Consider the following 23,559-nt stretch of genomic DNA (forward strand, 5'->3'; position numbering starts at 1 on the left):
CACTCCCTTCTATTGATAATAACCAATTGCCAATCAGAAAATCTTTAAATCTTGAATGACCTGGAAGTTCCCCACTTAGAGTTGTCCTACCCTTCAAGATGAAACCAACGTACATCTTACATGTGTTTGATTGATGCCTCATGTCTCCCTAAAAGGTAGAAAACCGAGCTGCCCCCGACCACCTGGGGCACATGTTCTTGGCATCTCCTGAGGGTGCGTCACAGGACATTGGCCACTCTCTTTTGGCTCAGAATAAATCTCTTCAAATACTTTACAGAGTTTGACTCTTTTCATTGACACAAAAAATTGCCTAGAACTAAGAGGGAAGTTACCAAGCTGAGGATACACAGAACAACTGTTTCTATAAACTTGCAATGAACAATTGGGAATTTACATTTAAATATCATTTATAAAGTCATCAAAATATGGAACATTTTGAGAAATATTTGACAAATATTTTTAAGACTTGTAAAATGAAAACTAGAAAATATTGCTAAGATAAGTTTTAAAAGACCTAAATAAACAGAGAGGAAAACCATGTTCATGGACCAGACGACTGGATATTTGGATGGTGTCTCTCTCCTTAAATTAATCTGTTCAAAGCAATCCCAATAAATCTCAGTAGGTTTTTTTTTGTAATTAATATCAATTTTCAGCTGCTTCTTAAATTCATAGAAAATAGCCAACAGGCTGAACAAAACTGGAAGGCTTACCTCATCTGATTTCAAGACTTCCTCTAAAGCAACCGCATTTGGTACTGTGGTATTGGCCTTAGATAGACACTCAGACCAAAGAGACAGAACAGAGCTCAGAAACAGGCCCATAGGTCCCATAGGTGTAGAGCTGACTTTTCAGCTGGGATGCCAGTGACTCTTGAGAGGAGCATGTGTGTGTTTTGTTTTTGCTCCTGGGATATTTCCTTTATTTCTTCTAAGCCTGGAAATGAAAAACACAATCAGGATCTAGTTAATCTATAGCAGGAAGTTTCTTAGAATATCTGGCCTAAAGGTGTAGAAAATCTGCATGGTTACTCATTCCTGAGTGTCTGCAGGGCTCTGGGCATTCAGCCAGGTGCTTTGCATGCATCTTCTATTGAATCCTCCCAACAACTCTGAGGACATTTCTGCAACCAATCCTTTTACAGGAGCCCAGAGACTTGTGCAGCTCGTTCTCCATCACATCCCAAACCTGTGTCAGAGCAGAGAGTTGGTGTCAGGCCTGCGACCTCTCAGTAGCCCCAAATGGACTCATTTCAATGATTAACAAGTTCAAAGAATCCCAGACAGGAGATCAGCTACTAGAATCTCAACAATTAACACCCTCACCTGGGTGCTTCATTTAAATGTTAATAGCCTTGCAGTAAAAGCTGCACAGGAAGGCGGGGCAAAATCAAGCCTGCCAAACATAATTTAAAAAAGACCCCAGGAGATGTGTTTGAGGCTGACAGATTCTTCTGTGCACCCAAATTGCCTGTGAGCCCGTCATTTCCCGATCTCCATGGCATGAAGGGAGGCCTGCTCTTCTTAGATGCTTCAACAAGAGACTGGTGAAGGAAGATTAGGCGTGGAAATGGATCCTGTGTCTCAGTGGCCTTGAATATTTGAGTTGAAAACATAATAAAACAAAAGAAGAGGGCTCCTCTCAGCATCCCCATCTTCCTTTTCTTACCTGGGATGAAGGGTGTGATGTGCGTTAACAAGAAACAGGAGGACCCTCCCCAGACACACCGAGGTGGGGGGTGCAGTATGAGGGTGCCACGAGGACCCTTCCCAGACACACGCAGGTGGGGGGGTGCAGTACCAGGGTGCCATGAGGACCCTCCCCAGAGGCACCCAGGTGGGGGGTGCAGTATGAGGGTGCCACGAGGACCCTCCCCAGAGGCACCCAGATGGGGGGTGCAGTACCAGGGTGCATGGCTCATTTTTGTATTTTTTATTTTTTAGTATTTATTGATCATTCTTGGGTGTTTCTTGGAGAGGGGGATGTGGCAGGGTCATAGGATAATAGTGGAGGGAAGGTCAGCAGACAAACAAGTGAACAGAGGTCTCTGGTTTCCCTAGGCAGAGGACCATGTGGCCTTTCGCAGTGTTTGTGTCCCTGGGTACTTGAGATTAGGGAGTGGTGATGACTCTTAACGAGCATGCTGCCTTCAAGCATCTGTTTAACAAAGCACATCTTGCACCGCCCTTAATCCATTTAACTCTGAGTGGACACAGCACATGTTTCAGAGAGCACCGGGTTGGGGGTAAGATCATAGATCAACAGCATCCCAAGGCAGAAGAATTTTTCTTAATACAGAACAAAATGGAGTCTCCTGTGTCTACTTCTTTCTACACAGACACAGCAACAATCTGATCTCTCTTTCTTTTCCCCACATTTCCCCCTTTTGTTTTTGACAAAACTGCCATCGTCATCATGGCCCGTTCTCGATGGTCGCTGTCTCTTCGGACCTGTTGGGTACACCTGCAGAAAGGCTGTCACTTCACACTTGGAAGATTGCACAGCGGCCAGGCAGAGGGGCTCCTCACTTCCCAGACGGGATGGCCGGGCAGAGGCGCTCCTCACCTCCCAGACGGGGTGGCGGCCCGGCAGAAGCTGCAATCTCGGCACTTTGGAACGCCAAGGCAGGTGGCTGGGAGGTGGAAGTTGTAGTGACCCGAGATCATGCCACTGCACTCCAGCCTGGGCAACATTGAGCATTGAGTGAGCGAGACTCCGTCTGCAATCCCGGCACCTCGGGAGGCCGAGGCGGGCAGATCACTCGAGGTCAGGAGCTGGAGACCAGCCCGGCCAACACGGCGAAACCCCGTCTCCTCCAAAAATACAAAAACCAGTCAGGCGTGGCAGCACGTGCCTGCAATCCCAGGCACTTGGCAGGCTGAAGCAGGAGAATCACGGGAGCCCGAGGTAGGGAGGTTGCAGCGAGCCGAGATCACGGCAGTACAGTCCAGCCTCGGCAACAGAGGGAGACCATCGGAAGAAAGAAAGGAAGAAAGGAAGGAAGGAAGGAAGGCGGCTCATTTATTTTTATTAATCCATTCAGTGCATTGTACCCCAGTGCCTCGGCCATACCAGAATTTAGGAGATTCTTTTTTATTGTGAATGAGCCCGTCCATCTTTCGACAGTGATGATACCTGCATGGAGAGAAAAAAGCAAACAAACTCTCGGCACAAACACACCAGCATGGGAAAGGGGTAGCATCAGGATGATGCAAACAAGCTCCCAGCACAAACACACCAGCATGGGAAGGGGGTGACATTAGGATAATGCAAACAAGCCCTCAGCACAAACACACCAGCATGGGAAGGGGGTGACATCAGGAAGATGCAAACAAGCTCCCAGCACAAACACAACAGCATGGGAAGGTGGTGGCATCAGGATGATGTCCTCTGTGCCCCAGAGCTTTACAATTTGCTCCATGAAACTCAAAAATATGTTTTTTTCCAAAGAGGGTAAGTTTCTCATAATTCCTGCCTATTATCCAAACGTCACTCATTCTGTTTATTTTCAAATGTTTCTCTTACCAGGTGATAAAGCACCTTATTTAAAGAATGGTCTGCTCTATTTGAGGATCTATTTTTTACTTCTTAAATTTGTGTGTGTGTGATGGAGTCTCACTCTGTCGCCCAGGCTGTAGTGCAATGGTGCGATTCTGCAACCTCTGCCTCCTGGGTTCAAGCAATTCTCCTGCCCCAGCCTCCTGAGTAGCTGAGATTACAGGCATGCACCACCACACCCAACTAATTTTTATTTTGTAATTTTAGTAGAGACAGGGTTTCACCATGCTCATCTCAAACTCCTGACCTCAGATGATCCACCCACCTTGGCCTCCCAAAGTGCTGGGATTACACAGGTGTGAGCCACTGCACCTGGCCTCATTTCTTAAATTTTTCAGTTATGATTTTTCTAACACATTCAGCCTCATATGATGTCCTAAGGCAATGTGCACCAGATAATTTATTGATTGGAAAATGTAGTAAAATGTTTTACTATATTTCAGAATAAGTAGATTCACAATGATAAAGTAAAAATATCAGGAATGGTCAATATGTATTTCACTAAACATCTTCTAGGAAATAGTATCTTGCAATTTGTGAACCTCGAATGTCTGAGACAGGTCTCAGTCCATTTAGAAAGTTTATTTTGCCGAGATTGAGGACACGTGCCTGTGACCCAGCATCAGGAGGTCCTGACGACGTGTGCTCAAGGTGTTCGGGGCACAGCTTGGTTTTGTACATTTTAGGGAGACAGGAGACATCAATTCACATATGTAAGACGTACATTGGATCCATCCAGAAAGGTGGGGACAACTCGAAGCAGGGAGGGGGCTTCCAGGTCACAGGAACGTAAGAGACAAATGGTTGTATTCTTTTGAGTTTCTGATGAGCCTTTGCAAAGGAAGCAATCAGATATGCTTTTGTCTCAGGGAGCAGAAGGATGACATTGTCTAGAGTGGGAGGCAGGTTTGCTCTGAGCAATTCCCAACTTGACTTTTCCCTTTAGCTTAGTGATCTTCCGGCCCCCAAATTTATTTTCTGTTCACAAATTGATACTATTGTTGACCGAAAACCCCCCAAACTCTGTAAAATATGTAAAGAAGTTTCTTCTAAGCCAATATGAGTGACCATGGCCCGGGGAACAGTCTCAAGAGGTCCTGAGAAAGTGTGCCCAGGGAGTCGGGTCACCGCTCGGTTTTATACATTTTAGGGAGACAGACGTTACAGGCAAAGACATAAATCAATACATGGAAGGTGTAAATTGGTTCTGCCTAAAGAGGTGGGACATCTCCAAGTTGGGGTGCTTACAGGTCACAGATGGATTCAAAGATTTTCTGATTGACAATTGGGTGAAAGAGCTAGACTTTGTTTAAAGACTTGAAGTCACTAGAAAGAAAGGCTTGGGTTAAGATAAGGGGGTTGTGGAGACCACGGTTCTTGTTATGCAGATGAAGCCTCCCAGGTCGCAGTCTTCAGAGAGAATAGAAGGTGAATGTCTGTTTTCAGACTTTGAAAGTGTCAGACCCTCATTTAATCTCCCTTAGATCCGGGAAAGGACTAGAAAGGAAGGCCTGGCTGCATTAATGGAGATTCTCTGCAGATGCAAATTTCCCCCACAAAAGATGGCTTTGCAGGGCCGTATCAACATAGGTCAAAGAAATACAGTTTGGAGTAAAATATTTTGCTTTCCTACAGGGTCTTCAGGAACTGGGTGTTGTGCCAGCCAGTTTTCTGTAATTAGTCATCTCAGAACAATTTTTCTCCCTGAGCTGCGGCCCCCTCCAAGGCTCAGCTTGGAGGACACCAACAATGAGCACCTCCTGGGCAGTCCTGAGGACCCACACATGGAGGCCGCATAGCCCAGCCCCTACCCTGAGGCACACCGTCTACACAAACCCCGGCCTGGACCCAGCCTCATGGCCCACAGGCAGGTCCTGAGGACACCCACAACATTGCTGTGAGCCACTTCCTGCACGGTGCCCAGGCAGGATCAGGACACAGCTGCTGGAGCCTCCACCCTGAAAACCCCACTCTTCCCAGAGCCCAGAGGCCAGGGCAGGTCCCCAGCTGTGCACAGCGCTGTTTAACCCAGGCCCTTGCTCTTTGAGCCCAGCCTGTGGGAGAGTTTAACACAGAAAAGGCCCTGCCCTGGCCTCCTAAGATGAAAATCTAGGTGGGGACGGGGGGCACAAGTGTAGTTAAACACCTGTGAGCAAAGCACTGCTGTGGACGGATTTGCGGGGAACACATTGACACCCTACCCTTTCCACACAGAGAAACACAAACATACTCATGCACACTCACACACATGCACACACACACATGCATGCACACTCACACGCATATACACATTCACACTCATACGCACAATGTTCACACTCACACATGCACATAATCACACATGCATTCACACTCACACGCACACACACACATGTTCACACACACATGCACACACACCCATATTCACCCATACACACACTGACACACATGCTGAAACACACCCACACATGCATACACACAATGCATGCATACTTACAAGTACACACATATGCACACACATTTGCATACATACAGTTGCATGCAGAGAGCTTCACACATGCACACACTCACAGGCATTCACAAGCTGTCCCACACATGCACATACACTCTCACTGACACTCTCAGACACACATGCACACTCACGCTCACACTCATGCACACAACACAAGCCACGCGAGCAGCAGCCAAGAAGCACATGGCGTCAGGTGCGCCCTCCCTCACCTATGGCCCAGCCAGGCGGCACCCTGCATTTTAAATACAACGGGTCCTCCCCAGCCCTTCAGGTCTTCTTCTCACCGATCAAGTGTGTGTTCACGCGTGTGTTCCTCACATCCCCTTTGGCATGGGGCTGTGCTTCCAGCCTGCAGAATCTGCATGTGGCTGGTGAGAGGGATCCCTGGGGACATTGCCAGGAAGCCTCCCACAGCCGGGAAGCAGCGCTGAGGTATAGGAGGGAGCTTCTCTGGGGGCCTGGAAGGGTTAACTGAGACTGTTAGGCGTGCTCTCAAATGATTACACAAATCACTGTTGTAAATCACAATATCCCTGACTTTGGAATTTTTATCTTGTTTTCAGGTAAAGATCATCTTGTTCTGCTGAAAGTCAAAAGCAGCCCCTATTGTTGTTTTTTAAATAACTCTCTAATTAAAACCAAACAATTCTGTAGTCTCTTCCATAGGAAATATATTCATGAGGCTGATGCTTATAGAAAGTTTTATCTTGTGAGTTATTAAATAAAAATGCATTCAAATTTCAAGAACTGTTTATTGGGCCGCAAGCATAGTTAATTTTATCAAATATTGAAGACGTTTTAAAATGGCACATGCTGGGTTCAGGTTGTGGTTCCAATGATCCACCTATGGTACGTGTTTATCTACCATAAACACAGATTCTTGCATTTGAAACAGAACACTGAAAGTGAAACTTAGCAGAAAACCAAACGTATCAACGTCCTTTGAGAAAGAATAAGCGCAGGGGTGTGGAGGAGAGCTGGGCCAGCCTCGGACTCAGCCTCCCTGGAGCCCGAGATGTCCACTTCTGTGAGGTCCCGAGGGAAGCGGATGTGGTCCTCTTCTAGCTAGCCACATTTTCCTTTAAGTAAAAAGGCAACGACAATCTTTCTCAAGTCATCAAAAACTCAAGGAAAATCCATCCAAACAATAACGACAAAAATCAACCAAAGAAATAAGCCAAGAAAAAGGGTGGCAAAGTTAAAATTTACTTCAACAGGCTGGGCGCAGTGGCTCACACCTGTAATCCTAGCACTTTGGGAGGCCAAGACAGGCGGATCACCTGAGGGCGGGAGTTTGAGACCAGCCTGACCAACATGGAGAAACCCCGTCTCTACTAAAAATACAAAATTAGCTGGGCATGGTGGCCCATGCCTGTAATCCCAGCTACTCGGGAGGCTGAAGCAGGAGAATCGCTTGAACCCGAGAGGCAGAGGTTGCGGTGAGCTGAGATCAAGCCATTGCACTCCAGCCTGGGCAACGAGCGAAACTCCGTCTCAAAAAAAAAAAAAAAAATTCACTTCAACAGAGAAACTAAGACTCAACCAATGTGACCATTATAAATAAAGAGAATGTAAATGTTATGAAGTTGAAACATTAAGTTAGAGTTTTCTGAAGAGAAAGCTTTTTCAGGGCCCATACCTCTCCTGCCTTTATAGATTTTCTTTTCCTCGAGCTACCAAAAGATGCCTTTGTCCTTGAGGTCTGGTTACAAGTCAAGGTATTTTACGATATCGATCTTTATCACTTTTTTTCTTGGAACAGAAGATAAACAGGTACAAATGTTTCATTTTTTTAAAGACGCTTTGTGTTCTCAGATCTTTGATTTTCTTTATTTCTTCAGTCTTCTTTAAGAGTACCAACTGCACCCATGCTATTTCCCGTCATCTCCACAGCTACCATCTTCTCTGAGGTCACTGCAGTCACATTGCTTTTTTTGTGTCATCCTGTGTGACTTCCTCAGATCTGTTCCACGCGTCAAGGGCTGTTTCCCGTCAATTTATTCTACTTCTTTGGGTTTCTCTGTCAGCTAACATGTTTACATCTGGAAGGTTTTCCTCTTGCATTTATTTCCTGAGCCATCATAGCTCATTCTTCCCTCACTCCGCAACCTGCCCCTGGGCCCTTACACCCTTCAGTTCTTTTCCCTAGAAGGGCTTAACTGGACCCTTACTTTGGAGTGATTTTGTTGTTTCTTTGGATTTCTTCCTTCTTTGCCCTTTTCAGTTTTGATTTTTGTTTGTTTGTTTGTTTTTTGAGATGGAGTCTCTGTCTGTCACCAGGCTGGAGTGTAGTGGCACAATCTCGGCTCACTGCAACCTCCGCCTTCCGGGTTCAGGCGATTCTCCCACCTCTGCCTCTTGAGTAGCTGGGGCTACAGGTGTGTGCCACCACGTCCAGCTAATTATTTGTATTTTTAGTAGAGATGGGGTTTCACCATGTTAGCCAGGATGGTCTCGATCTCCTGACCTTGTGATCCACCTGCCTCAGCCTTCCAGAGTGCTGGGATTACAGGTGTGAGTCACTGCACCCAGTCTTGAAACATTTTAAAGACAAAAAAAAGTACAAATAATTTTATAAAACAGTCATATTCCCACAACCAGAATTAACAAAATATTTTGCCATGTTGGTTTCTAGTCCTTTGGAAAGGACTCTGGCGAGGTAGAAGGATCCTTACAGCAACACAGTTGCAGCCTCTCCCACCCGGGGTGGCCAGTTTGAGGTATTTGGTTTGTATTTTTATATGACTGTTTTTTAAGTTTCACATACCTGTATATTTGCATTTATCCGTGACATAAACCTGTCTTTTGAGCATGTTACTGACGTGACGGGCACTGACCTGCATTGATGACTCTGCTCCTTCCTCTTCTCACAGTGCTGGTTATCCCAAAATCCATCTGGTCTATTTCATTCTACTAGTTTTTGGCTGTTCACACCTAGGCTTCTATTTATCTAAAGTATCCTTTTGAGGGTGGAATGAGGCAGGAACCCTGTTCCCCAGGTGAAAGCCCAGTCCCTGGGCTGTGTGCTGAGTGCCTTGTTCCCAAACTTAGGAAGCTGTCTCCATCAGGTCACAGACTCCCACGAGAGTCTGTCTCTGAGCTCTGCACTTTTCTGCCGATCTATTAACGCCACACTGTTTTCATTACCATACCTTTGTATATATTTGCTTTCTCTTCCAATTTGGCTTTTTTTTTTCAAAAAAAAAAATGTTTTAACTGTTTTTTCTCCTCAAACCTTTTAAACGTTATGTTATTTTTAAAAATGTTAAAAAACAAAAGTAGATGGGATAGGAGAGTGAGCTCCTATGTGTCTGTCCTCAGCATCAAAAAATCACCAAATCAGGCCCAATTTCATTGCCTCTGCTCCCCCACCAGCCTCTCCTCCTCCCCCAGACTCTTTTAAAACCAATTACAGGCACTACACCATGTCATCTGTGAGCATTTCTGAAGATATTTATTCACATATATTCTTCCATATGTGCTCTGGAATCAGTTTGTTAAAGTCCCCATATATTTTGATGAATCTTGATGGAATGTTCACTGAATGCTAAGATGTTGGAGAATTTACTGTTATCCAAATACTATACTCCTGTCTGAAACACTGGTGCTTCTCCTCCTCAAATTCTTCCTTCGGGCCTTTCAATAACATGTTTGTAGTTCTCTCCAGGAAGGTCTTGCACATATTTTTGGATTTTGCTCAACTCTGACTGTCATAGATTATACTGTGGCCATGAATGGCCCACATTTAGGGTTCTATTCTCCATCTGGTGACTGCCAGAGTAAATAAATGCTAAGAACTCCCAGTACAGCTCTTGTTCTCTGCACTCTTGCCGAACTCTTGTATTGATGTCTGTAATTTATTCAAAGATTCTCTTGAATTCTATATGTATAGAATCATAGCATCTGCAAGAAAGTCAATCTTTTGCTTTACTTTTTTATTCTTATAGTTATTCGGGTTTTTTGTTTGTTTGTTTGTTTGTTTGTAATTTTGAATTGTATTGCAATGGCTTGGGATTTCAATGTGTTGCTGAATAAGAGCAGTGATAATTGGCAGCATTTTCGTGTTCTTGATATTTATGGGCAGTGTATGCTTTCCATCCGCCTAATGTCTTTTTCCTGCCTAAGTGTTTGATTTTTCCTGGTGTCTCTGCATAGCCCTGTGTGGTTCCTGGCTGGTGCTGTTCCTCTATTTCCTGGTATCTCTGCGTAGCCCTGTGCGGTTCCTGGCTGGTGTCGTTCCTCTGGGGAAGGAGGCAGCTCTGCTGAACCAGCTACATCCCTAGGCCCGGCAGGAGGCAGGGCGAGGGAGTGAGCTGTGGAAAGAACACATCGACCTGGGCTTGCTCCCCTGAACACCTTCAACACTCTTACCCTCCTCTTTCACTTCATTCTCCTCTTCTCAGCTTTCCTGGGTCACCAATGGGTGGAGGCGGCCTCTCGCTCCTGTCCACCTCATCACAGGCCGAAACCCTGATCATGAACAATGGAAACTGTTTATGGACTCAGGCACATTCTCGCCTCCCGCATCTCCATTCCTCCTTCCCAGTGGCCCTCAGCTGCGGTGCCCATCTGCACCCAACACTGGGGCAGAACCTGGCTTTGGGGCAACAAGTACTCCACAGAGTAGGTCAATGGGCTGGGGCATTCAGCAGAGTGACACTCGGGTTTGCCCCAAACTTCACCTGTGGTAGGGGGTCTCCTGGGAATCCCACAAAGGTTGGGCCTGGCAGGGATCGGCGGCAGGACTCTGCCCTGGCTGGGCCTGTTTCTGTCCATCTGCTCTTTCCCTTCCCTGCCCAGCTCGTTGCCGAGTCTGTGGACATGAGATGCGCCAGGGACAGAGAGCTTGGGCGTGGGGGGGCCTGTGACCCTGGGGTCTTAGGGAGCCTGCTGGGGTCACACCGTATCTCCTCTCTGCCCTGCGCCTGGCACTGAGCTGCCTTTCAAGGCTGAAAATGTGGGCTCTGTTTTCCATCCGTCTGCATCATTTATGTTGAGACGCTCCCAGTCGTCTGATTTTCCGTGTTATCACCTCAGGACATTTAAACAATTAACGGTTTAGCAGCAGGAAGATAACTGCCACATACACAGTCAGTGTCCTGGTTAGAAAACAAGCAATCAGAGAAAATATGTTTTGAAAAGAATTAGTGGGCGGGCTGAGCGTCCTATCTTTCACCTGGTAGACTAATGATTGTATGTCAACACAGCGACAGGCTAACATTTTCAAATAGAAAGACATGTGATTAAATCTCTCTTTTGATGTGTTCTGCAAATTGCTTCTCTAAGCTCTGCTTCCAAAGGGTGGCTCTCCAATTAGAGTCAGATTATTATTACGGGTTAGCGATCACTCCTGCTCCCGTAGCTGACTCATTCTTTAACATGCTAATTAGCAAATACATCCAGTGCCTTGCATCATATTTGACCTTCAGCATTCTTTTCTAACTGGAATCATTTCATGCCATTCCGATGAAATGGAGACATTGTTCTGAGGTTTCTGACCCCTCCCTCCTAAGGGCCCCGTGATCTGCCACGAAGCCCGGGAAGATCAGCCACACACACACCCCTCTCCGGATCATTCTTTTCCAGAGGTCAATGACTTAATAAGTTCACTTTCGTTCAGCAAGTTTACCGTTGCTCCTCTTAAAGTGACAGCTTGTGTGTTCGTGACAATTTGGTATTGTTACTGAAGTGGACCTCACACTGGGGTCAAGAATTCCTAAATTGCTACCTAATGGTCACTGTGAAGAGAGGATGCTGTACCGACCACAGCTGCATCCCACGGGGTCTGGAGAGCACCAGAGGCCTGGGCCCCACCAGGTCACAGAGTTGGTCATGAATTCCCCTTCTCCTTTCTCTCCTTACTTCATGTAGGCATATTCTTTCTAAAAAGATTAAACGGCATCATATAAAATTGATATACCTGCTTCTCACTCTTTCAGCTGCCAGAGGCTCCAAGGCCCTTGGTCCTGGCTAGGCCCCTCCGTGGTCACAGCAGTGATGGCCTCGTCCTTCCCATACGAGGACCCCAAGGGTAACCCTGGGTAACTCCCACCCAAGGGCCCTGCCTGGAGCCTGAGTCCACCTGCAGCTGGACCCTGGATAACTCAGCGTGATCTCCCACCCAAGGGCCCTGCCTGGAGCCTGAGTCCACCTGCAGCTGGGTGTCCTTTCCCCCATGCCCAACACACTCAGTCTGTGGGGATCAGGGTTTGTGCATCTCTGGGTGGCTGCTTCACCAGCCCCAGCAGGGCGCCGTGGGCACGTGGGTCCTGTACCAGCATCTGCCTGGCTGTCACCATGGGCATCTGCCTGAAGGCAGCAGTTCCCCGCCTTCCCGCCTGCTGTGAATCTCGTTTCTGCTCCCTGGTTTCTGCCTGGCTCCCACGGAAAAGATCGTCGCATTCTCTGCTTCTCTCCACTGTCTGCCCTGCTCCTGTAAGCACGGCCATTTCTGTCAAGTGCCTCTCAACCTCAGAGTTCATGCAACGCTTGAGGTGAACAAAAAGCCGAGGCCTCTCCATCCGGAGCAGGTTTGCAGATTCTCATAGCCCCCATAATTGTCGCTCCGGAGCAGGTTTACAGACTCTCATAGCCCCCATACTTGTCGCTCTCAGCAGCTATCTCAGAACCTGTTATTTATTAGCCAAGTGATGTGATTGGTCTCCCTTCTCATTAGATCATGACCCCTATGGGGACACGAACCTGTTTATTCCCACACTGAGGCTTCAACCCAGGGCCTACGCTTAGGAAATACTTGACATTTGTTGAGTTTGTGAACAGACAAACACGTCCCCCATTAAATGAAGCTGAGTGAAGTGGAGGCTTAGAGGAGATGGTGACAGCAGGAGATGCAGCCGTGGGAGCAGATTCTCCCTCTCAGTGACATCACCAGTGCAGCAGCTGACCGGCGGCTGACTGTGTGTAGGGGTCAATTGGGCAGCTTCGGTCTGTCCCTCTGTAGAGATGGCTCATGGTGCAGATGTGCAGTGAGCAGGCCTGGCTCTCCTGCAGGCCAGTCCTCACCCACCTGTGCCTCAGTTTCCTCTTTTGTAAAACAGGGACAAGGCAGTCCTCCTCTCGTAGCAATGTGGGGGTGGCTGAGGGAGCTGTGAGCATTTGTCCCTGGACTTAGGACAGGGTCTGGTGTGCCCTTTGAGACTGGGCCACCCTTTGAGCTCCAGCACTCCAGTGACTCCAGCAGCATCAACTGTGCTCCACTCACACGAAGATGCTCTAGACTGTAGACACACCATTGCGTTCATGGAACCGAGAGAGGAAAAACACTTCCAGTTAAACTATGACAAGCCATGTAACTAAGATACATTCTGATTCCTGAAATGTGAGGCTGTGAACACCATGTGTGCCCCAGCATCTCTAAGACACCAGTGTCCCAAGGGAAGACACTGAGGACCATGACGGGGCAGTGCCCAGCGGGGCACGATGGCTGAGCGGGCTGCTGGGGGCCAGCTGCCAAGCCAGGTGGGCTGGAGCCCGACTCCCATACCACCTCCCCGCCCAGGAGCTGGCGGAATGCATCTTCACGTTGTTTTTGCTGTGGCTCCTGACTCTGCCAGCATGAAACACATTTATCTCAAAATTTCTCACGAACACATACTTGATATTATTGTTCTCAGAATATTTACTGGGAAAGGGCATAAGGACAAAAAGGCACTTTGTTTAGTAACATTTTACTGAATTTGTATTTAATTCATCACAAAAGCATCTAAGCACCTTGGTGGACCCAAAACCACACCTGGAGACATGTCAGTCTCAGACCACAGTTGCTTGAAGGGCCCTTATGACAACTCAACATATTCCCAGGGGTCCCAAGACCACAGCCTGGGACTCTGCGCTCCAAAATGAGGTTTACAGCCCTTAGTCAGGTCTGCAAGTTCTTAGCTTCTAGAGCAGCCTCCAAGATGGGAGCTCATTTAGAATAGCCCCATACACCCTTGAGCACCCCAACTCTGAGCCTCCCCAGCAGCCAGGTGTTGTCCTGCTGTGCAAAAACCCCTGATTGTTTTTAAGCTGGTGTCGACATGCTTCCCTGTCATTGACCCTCATTGTGCCTGTAAATCTGTGCTACACAATTCAGTTGTATGTTGTGGGATTCACTAAGAACCCTGCTGCAAGGTGGGTTGTTGCCCCCGAGGCACCTTCTTCAGAAGCCTGGATTTCTATTAGTTCGTTTTCACGGGTGGAATGGCTGCATGCATTTCCCACCCATGCACCCTGCCCATGGTAGATCAGAAGGAAGATTAGCAGGAAGGAGTTTGCAGCAAAAGAAATGTTTTTTCCTAATCTCTAAGCAGGCTATACAGACTGTCCTAGCCTTATCTCAGAGCCAGTAATGAATTAATCAAAACGCAGAGAGCTGCTTCTGCAGGCGAAATGAGCACTGCTAAGAAGCTGCTGATAACATCCTTCAGGTGATCCTCTTTTTTAAAAAAACATATATTTTGTCTCTATTGGATTATTTTCCTTCTCTCAGGGACACTGCAGCGGTGTATGCCCAGATCAGCATGAGCATGCCCAGATGCTCCAGGGTCCAGCACAATGACCACACCCAGCCCCTCTGTTACCTGCAGTGAGCACTGGTGAAGGGGAATGAAGAAGGCCCTGCTGCAGGGTGGGCAGCGTGGAGGGAGGGACTCGAAGGGGCCGCGGGTCTGCTTTCTCAGGGAGGGACCATGGGTGCAGGCGACAGACACACCTGAGCTCTTGCGGAATCATCTTCCTGACTTCTTGGCTCTGGGCTCCAGGGTCCAGTCCAGCTCCCATCCACACGGAAGGAAAAGGACGAACAAATTGAAAATCAACAACTCTTCTTCACCTGTCGGAGAACGGAGTCACCAGGCAAAGCACGGCCCCCAAATCTGGAGACACAGACAAGTGAGTTCCGAGAACCTCAGCTGACAGGAGCAGAACCTCTGCGGGGCCAGTGCCAGGGACTTGAGCTGCCCCTCATTAATTTCTGGAGATGCCACCTGGACAAGTGAGAGAAAAACTCCAGGGGAACCCAGTCATGGGGGACCTGCGCTTAGTGAATTTTACCTCTGAGAGCTCGACCAGGTTCCCACATTAGAGAGGAAAAATCGGCCGGGCGCGGTGGCTCACGCCTGTAATCCCAGCTCACTTTGAGAGGCCGAGGCAGGCCAATTGCCTGAGCTCAGGAGTTTTAGTCTACCCTGGGCAACATGGTGAAACCTCATCTCTACTAAAATACAAAAAATTAGCCGGGCGTGGTGGCGCGCGCCTATAGTCCCAGCTACTCAGGAGGCTGAGGCAGGAGAATCGCTTGAACCCAAAGGCAGAGGTTGCAGTGAGCCAAGATCGCGCCACTGCACTCCAGCCTGGGTGACAGAGGGAGACCTTGTCTCAAAAAAAAAAAAAAAAAAAAAAGGGAGGGAGGAAATATCCCCTCCTACTTACAGCCAGAGGAAAAGGATTATTTTGAAATACACCCTGTTCTCATGAGGGCTGCTTCAGGGGGAATTATTTCACCAGAGTCTAACAGACCCAAGTTTTTCATCAGTCTAACCTACTTGGGGAAAAGCAAACCCCAACTCCAGCCCCCTCTGGCCTTCCAGTCCCACCCAAGGGGGAAGGGGAGATACAAACTCAGCAGCACTTTGTGAGGTCATGGCACAGGGCACAGGCTCTGGAAACTCTGGTCCTAAATCACAGGGCCGTGTGCACACCTTCCAACCACCACAGTTCCCTGTCTACAGGCCCCTCTGCAATAACGGGTGTTTCCCAGGAAGAATGCTTGTTTCAGGCCTGACTCTAGGAGAACTGCCTTTCTGATGTTAAGGTGTCAGAGGGCTGGCTTCTAAACCCTGGGTTAAATCATTTAGTCATTTAGCCATCACCCCGTGAGAGTTCAGAAAGAACGCACGTTCAACATGCACAGAAACAGTAAACAGGCCGGCGCCATGGCTCACGCCTGTAATCCCAACACTTTGGGAGGCCGGAGGCGGGCCAATTGCTTCAGCCTAGGAGTTCGAGACCTGCCTGGGCAACGTGGCGAGAGCCCTCCTACACAAAAACTACAAAAATTAGCTGGGCGTGATGGTGCATTCCTGTAGTCCCGACTACTTGGGAGGCTGAGGCAGAAGAATCACTTGAGCCTGAGAGGTGAAGGCTGCAGTAAGCCGAGATTGCCCCGATCCACTCCAATGTGGGCCACGGGAGTAAAACCCTGTCTCAAAAAAAAAAAAAAAAAAAAGAAAAGAAAAAGAAACAGTAAGCAAGCTTGCTTCTCTACTCCTCCTCAAGGAGAAGCAGCCATTGTCCCGTAATATTCATAAACCTGCTATTGAGGGTTCTCAGGGAGTCTTGCCTTGCACACCTGTGTATGTGCAACGGCCTCTCCTGTGCCCTGGTGACGTCTCCCTGGCATTGTTTCTGCTCCAAGTGCCAACTTGGGGATCAGGCCTCACTGTTACCAGCCTGGTGTCTGCACCACCCCTTGTGGTTTTCTTAAACCCTCCTCACAATTTTGTACACTGTCCTTTTTTATTAAACACTCCTTAAATGGTCCCAACTTGAATGTTTCTTTGTTTCTTCTCTAGTGGGACTCTGACTGACACCCCTGAGAAGGGACAGGAGGATCAACAATGTAACATAGACCTCTTTCCATCCCCTTTGGCAGATACACATGTCACGTGGTTGCTGTTCTCTGTCTTAATTTGGGTGGTGTAAGTACTTGCAGCTTCACTGATCTCTCCCTCACCTCCTCCTGGGAGAAGGCCAGAGGAATGTCGAGGCCACAGCAAACCACAATGAGGACCCAAGCGTCTGCAGGACCACAGGGAATTCTGGGCACAGCTCTGCCAAGAATCCCTCCTACCCCCTATTTTCTCAACCAAAATGCTGTCTAATATATTTTTATCACTTCCCTGTACCCACTATGAAAAGTGCTCTTGGAAACTGACATTGGGTCAAGCATACAGAAATAGTTAATATTTAGTTTTACCTCAGAAATTGTGGTCGTTCTGTTATTTATAGCTTCTGTGGGAAATGCTTATTTGCTCTTGGAATCCAACATTCTTAATAGGACATCAAGCAATGTTTTCCAGGCACGCAGGGTTTATATGGTAGAGCCAGGAGCATTTCATTTGTCCTTCTTACCGGCACCCACCTGGGTCACACAGTACCTGGCCATTCAGCACAGGAGGAGCAAAGGGTGAATTGAATATTGGCATCCAGCTGGGCCACGCCTGGAGGTTGGCAGACATCCGAGTGTGTCACGCTTTCCTCCTCCTGTGCTGTATTCGTTCCACAAATGTTTATGGCATATTGACCACACCCAGACCCTCTGTTACGTCCCCTGTGGGAGGTCAAATACATGAAAATGACTTGGTGCTGTCTTCAGAGGCTGCAGTTCAGCCCAGCCACGTGACGCCACCATCAAGACCGCCTTTCACCCAGAGCCCCTCAGGACTAGTGTGGAGATTTGGGGAGCCTGAGTCTGCCCAGATTCTCTGATTTGGATAGAGCAATAACACTTTATTTGCTTTACATGTTAACTGAAAGCCCAGTCAGTCACTGGAACAAAGAGTTTGAGTGTTTCAAAGTCAGGTAGGAATGCACTGATCTGTAGCAGGGTTCCAAGCCTGTCTACCCAGGATCAGCTGGAAAGATGTTTGATAATGGAGGGCACAGGTTTTACCACCATTAAAATGAACGACTCCTGGTGGAGGTACATTCCAGAGCTTTAGCAAGCTCTGCAGGTGAGCCTGGGTGCACAGCCTGGCAGACTTGGGAGCTGTGTGTCTAGACCCAGGGTGAAGGCGGTGCTGTGCATTAGGGCAACAAGCTGCTTGTTTATGCCCAGACCCCACCCCAGAAAATCTGTGTAGGCACGACAGGGCTTGAGCATCCATATTTGACATAAATAGTACAATACTGCAGGTGAGTCTAGTGCAAGCGGCTGGGGACCACAGGTGGAGAAGCATGGTGCAGAGGACCCTGAAATACAGGAACACAGCGCCAGCACATCTGCCGTGCTGGAGTTCTGCAAATGATGGCTTCAGCTCCACAGATGGTGGTTTCCCTTATAACAATTTGAGGCTTAAAAATAGGGCTTCACTTAAAAAGAACAGTGGATATTTCTGAGTGGTGGAATGATGAGTGGTTTCTAAATGTGTCTTCCTTATGTTTGTCTGAACTTTCTGGGTTTTTTTCTATCTTTATCCATTTATTGATGCAATAAATCTTAAGCATATAGTATATGCCACCTACTATATTGTTTCAGCAAAATGATAGTAATTAATAATGTAATAATATACTAATTAATATAGGAGTGCAACTAAGAAATCTGTCTGCTTTCTAAGCAATAATTTTAGAGAGGCATTTTTATCCTCCATAGTTTGGTTCTTGGCCTCCTCATTCATAGAAATCACATTATATACACTTCCCAGGGGCTTGCCAAAGCCTATTTAATCAATAGCAAGCCGACATATTTTATTTGCTTCTTTCGAGTTGACCCATCTATTTTATAAATGTGCGGGGTGAGGCTTCCTCTTCTTCAGGTTCCTTTCCCATATCTTTTTATTTTCTGCAACCTCTTATATTGTTCATAACCACATTTCTCTTATGAGTCATCTTCCCTGCTTTGAATCTCTAGTTAATACAGGAAAAGCTTCATACAAAGTACTGACAATGGTAGCAAATCAGTATCTTAATGTTCTACAGCTGTATTAAACAAGCAAGGAGACTGTCAAACTTTAGTAAGTAAAACAGCAACAGAATCTGCACATCTCCATTTACCAACCTTCTTCGTGCGTTCTTTCAGTTACACCGTGTAATGAATAGACTCTTCTGGCCTAGAACAATAACATCCACAGATAAGACTGCCTATATGAGAAGTGTGTTCTGTAATTTGTCCATTCATTCATTTATTCACCAAGTATTTGTTTAGTGTCTGCTATGTGCCTGGACCTTGGACACAGCAGTGACAAAAGAGACAAAAATTTCTGCCCTGGTGAAGCTTATGTCCTGCGGGTAGAGACAGAGAGAATAAATAGGTAGAAGACACAGTATGTTAAAAGGTGGAGAAATAAGCCCATGTGAGGGGTCCCTGAGTGTGCGGAGTGGCAGCTCTAACAGAAATAGTAAGGGTAGAGCTAATAAGAAGTGGCTTTTGAGCAAAGCCTTGACAAGGTGAGGAACCACTCACACTGTAAAAGACACCTGCAGGTCAAGGTGTCCTCAGGTTGAGAAGTGCCTCATCTCATGCCAACTTTTCAACTTAAAAGATACAGTTTTTGTATGATACTGCACAGATACTGTCTTACTGGGCAATTTTCCTTCCATCTCAGGATAATAAAAGGTAAAACCAGAGGGCACTTCACACATCATAGCCAGAATCACAGTAAATCTGTGTTTCCTTCTTATAAGTGCTCTTTTAAAGTTTGATAGCTCAACAAGTATTATAGACTGTATAGTTGTCCTTCAGTGGAAGGAGAAACATCTACACAAAGTATGTCATTTATTTTCTTCGCAGGCTCTTTCTTTAAAATACCTGCCATTTATCATGGACCTCTAAGGCTGTCTGGCTCATAATGTTAGCAGAATCTTTTCTATTAGTGTAATTTGCTCCCAGTAGGGCAAAAAAAATCTCAAAATAATAATATTCTTACGTTTCTTTCCTCTACTTCCTTCTGCATGACTTTGCACTCACTAGTTGATTACAGCATCCACATTGCCTTGAAAAGAAGTAGGATTTTTTTTTAGCTGAAATGAAAAGTGGAAGAAAGAGTAAATTTTCCTTTTTTTTCTTCCCAAACAGGAACAGTACAACATGAGGAAGGAGAATCAATGCACAGAAATTAAGCTAATGTCTTCAGTCTTTGCAACACCACTTGAGCAGCTTGACCAAGTCACTCATGCCTAGTGGCCCCGTTAGTTGCTCTTCTCCCATCAGTGAGCTCTGGAATTTTCATCAGTAGCTGCCTATGCATTACTCATGGATCAGAGAGCAGAAAGACACCAGACCTTGCCAAGTCCCACCTAGGTAGCTACACAGGGAGCCCTCTATTGACCATGGCCCAGAACATGTGCAAGTGCCTTCCCATATGAGAGGGAGGGGCATTGGATTAAGAACCTGGTGACTCAGAAGGAAATATCCCCACCAGTGCTTTGGTGGGACTAGAAAATTGAGCCCACTCCTGACACCAGGAAGTGCTCATCTGGAGTTTAATTGAAGACAAAAACCCCAATGTTGGTGCCCAAATGTCCCTGCCTTTTGAAACTGTTGTGTAAATTCACTGATAATTCTCTTAGATTCATGTGGAGACATTAGTATTTTAACTGTTATTCATCCCTTTAAGGTCATCTTCAGAAGACCCGACATTGTGTTCTAATTGCTCAGCAGGGCTCCCTCCTAGAAGTTTAGACAAAAACTTATGCACATGTGGACTGCACCATCAGTGCCCTGGTTATGTTGGAGTAAAAGTATAGAGAATTTTTAGGAAAACAGGCAGAAGTGTGGGTATTTTTGCTATTCTTTGCTTCACCTATCCACGGAGGTGGATAAAGACATCTGGGAAGGGGAAAATGTGGGCTAGCAAATAGAGAAGAGGCTGCTACTAGGCTGGGAAGTGCCTCCCTCATTTACTACTAGCCAGAGACACTGAACTTGGCTGTCCAGGCAAGCTTGGGTCCTGGGATATACCGAAATAAACCTTGGCCTTTATACAGACTTATTCCTCAAGCCAAGTTGTTTCACCAACTTGGTTCTGAAGATCCAGACCCCAGTTGGCATGAATCCATCCCCCTTTCCATCTTGCCATCTTCAGCCCTCCCGGTGGAGCGGAGGTTCTCACCTAAATAGAGAAGCTAAATTTCTACCTTCTGATTTTACCTTTTCCATGTGTGCATCTGGCACTTTCTCCAAAAGATAAGAATCATTTGTGTTGACCTCTTCACTTATTCAATCCCACTTTCTCTTCTAACTTAGTAAGGATTTCTGCTAGTTACATTGGCTTTAATTTCTTTTGCTCCCAGAAGTTATTGGAAGAATGCCCATTAACCATTTCATCATATTATTTCTATAACCCAAATTAATTTTCCAGAACATGCAGCATATCACCGTAATGATTTGCTATGACCAGTTGCATTAGAAAATATTGCCTTTCTATTTTTTCTGTATTTTTAAATTCAATCAAAAAGGAATAAACTTCTGCTGACAAAACTGCTTGGAAAAACCCATGCTGTTTAACATGCACTTTTTCTATCTTCAGTTTACTAGCTTTGCTGAAACCCTGGTGACCAACCATCTGTGGCAAGTTGTCATCATTTGTACAACCAGTGGCCCTAACTGGAAACTTGGAAAATTCCCACTCCTGGACAATCTGGCACATAGAAACATTCTTCTCAAGATGTGCTAGAATTAAGACTCATTAATGAACAGAAAACACCAACAGCTCTCATAGTTTACAATATGCATAGGCCCAGTGGGGTGCTGGAGGTGGCTGGAATCGGCTTGGGGGAGTGGACCAAGTGCACCCCTTCCTGGCTCCTCATTCAGTGTTGTCTCATGGGCAGTGTGAAATTAGCCATGGTTGGAGTCTATACATAACAGAAATTAGCAAATGCTACAAGTAAGGGCTTCCTCACACTCCTGCCCCTCTTCGGAAGAGCTGGGTTTTCAGCTCACCCCGGACATAATGCACTTGGCTACCTGGGCCATGGCCAGGGTATGAATGTTTGGTTCCCCCACAAGATTCCTGTGCTGAAATCCTAATCCCCGTGTGACGGTGTTAGGAGGCAGGGTCTTTGGGAGGTGATGAGGTCACGGAGGGGAGCTCTTGTAAATAGGATTAGTGCCCTCAGAAGGAGACCCCAGAGAGCTGCCTCTCCCCTCCAGTCACAGTGGACAGGAGATCAGGGTGAGTGAAGTCAGAGGCTGTCTGAGGGCCAACCCTGCCAGTGCTAAGAGGTCCTGCTGCCTGGACACCCAGCCACTAGTGGCCTCATATTTGGTGGACATAGGGAGAAGGCTGTAGGAATTCCAGGCTCAAATGACAACAGAGACAGACACCACCTGTTGTATGAACAAATTGCAGCCAGGAGTTTGGTCCGGGTCTGAGTTCTGCCATCCCTGCTTGGGCTGTGTGCGTCTCATTGCTTGGATCTCATGTAAGGCAACAGAGAAACAAAAAAGCCATGTCACCATGGAAATAATCATTAACACAATGGGCAAACACTGATACCACATCTGACTGACTTTGCGGCCTTGGCCCACTCCCGGGGTTTCAGCAAAAGTCGTGCCCTTTGGATTGCACATTTCCAGCTAGATGTACAGCCCGTGTGTTGCACCTCTCTTTCCATTCTTTCTCCACAGTTAGAGGTAGACACTCAAGGCTCCAAAAAGTATAAGACTTTCATCTCAGCCTTCAGAGGGCTTTCAGTCTCCATGGGGAACTGAGTTTTTTTTTTTGTTTGTTTGTTTCATTTTGTTTTGTTTTAAGTAGAGAGCAGGGCTGGGCTAAGATTTAAATAACTGAAACAAGTCATAAGGTGCTGATTTCCTGGAAGACAACCTAGGCAATACCATCCTGGACACTGGAAAGGGCAAATATTTCATGACGAACACACCAAAAGCAATAGCAACAAAAGCAAAAATTGACATACGGGATCCGATTAAAGTTAAGAGCTTCTGCACAGCAAAAGAAACTATCATCAGAGAAAACAGATCATCTATGGAATGGGAGAAAATATTTGCAAACTATGTATCTGACAAAGGTCTAATATCCAGCATCCATAGGGAACTAAATTTACAAGAAAAAAAACAAACAACCCCATTAAAAAGTGAGCAAAGGACACGAACATACGCTTTTCAAAAGAAGACATACGTGTGGCTAACAAGCACATTTTAAAAAGTTCAATATCACTGATCATTAGAGAAATGCAAATTGAAACCATCATGAGATACCATCTCACACCAGTCGGAATAGCTATTACTAAAAAGTCAAATAATAACAGATGCTGGCAACGTTGCAGAGAAAAGGGAACACTTACACGCTGATGATAGGAGCGTAAATTAGTTCAACCATTGTGGAAAGCAGTATCGTGATTCCTCAAAGAGCTAAAAGAATTACCATTCCACTCAGCAATCCCATTACTGGGTACATACACAGAGGAATAGAAATTGTTCTGCAGTAAAGATGCATGCACGTGTTTTTTCATTGCAATCGGCAGCTCACTTCACCCTCCACCTCATGGGCTCAAGCAACCCTCCCACCTCAGCCTCCTGAGTAGCTGGGACTATAAGCCCACACTACTCTGTTCATAATAGCAAAGGCAAGGAATCAATCTATTGCCCAAAAATGATAGACTGGATAAAAAAAAAAATAAGTGGTACGTATACACCATGGAATACTATGCAGCCATAAAAATTAATGAGATCCTGTTTTCTGCAGGAACATAGATGGGACTGGAGGCCATTATCCTCATATCCTAAATTATGAGAACACATGGACACACAGAGGGGAACAACACAT

At 46.4% G+C, this 23,559-nt stretch overlaps 1 long non-coding RNA gene across 2 annotated transcripts in view; it reads left to right on the plus strand.

Moving 5' to 3' along the window:
• The window catches only part of LOC129532015 (uncharacterized), an 80,838-nt gene extending 59,594 nt beyond the window's left edge, over positions 1-21,244 (plus strand). The window contains exon 3 of one of the 2 annotated variants that reach the window (XR_008677594.1): positions 2,470-3,547. This is a non-coding gene — a long non-coding RNA (uncharacterized lncRNA). Of the gene's footprint in view, positions 1-2,469; positions 3,548-19,844 lie in introns of those variants that run through there. The other variant, XR_008677591.2, reaches the window with a different exon arrangement.
• The last annotated feature ends 2,315 nt before the right edge of the window (positions 21,245-23,559 follow it).

The sequence above is a fragment of the Gorilla gorilla genome, chromosome 11, assembly GCF_029281585.2.
Source record: "Gorilla gorilla gorilla isolate KB3781 chromosome 11, NHGRI_mGorGor1-v2.1_pri, whole genome shotgun sequence".
In the NCBI taxonomy this organism is placed as follows: domain Eukaryota; kingdom Metazoa; phylum Chordata; class Mammalia; order Primates; family Hominidae; genus Gorilla; species Gorilla gorilla.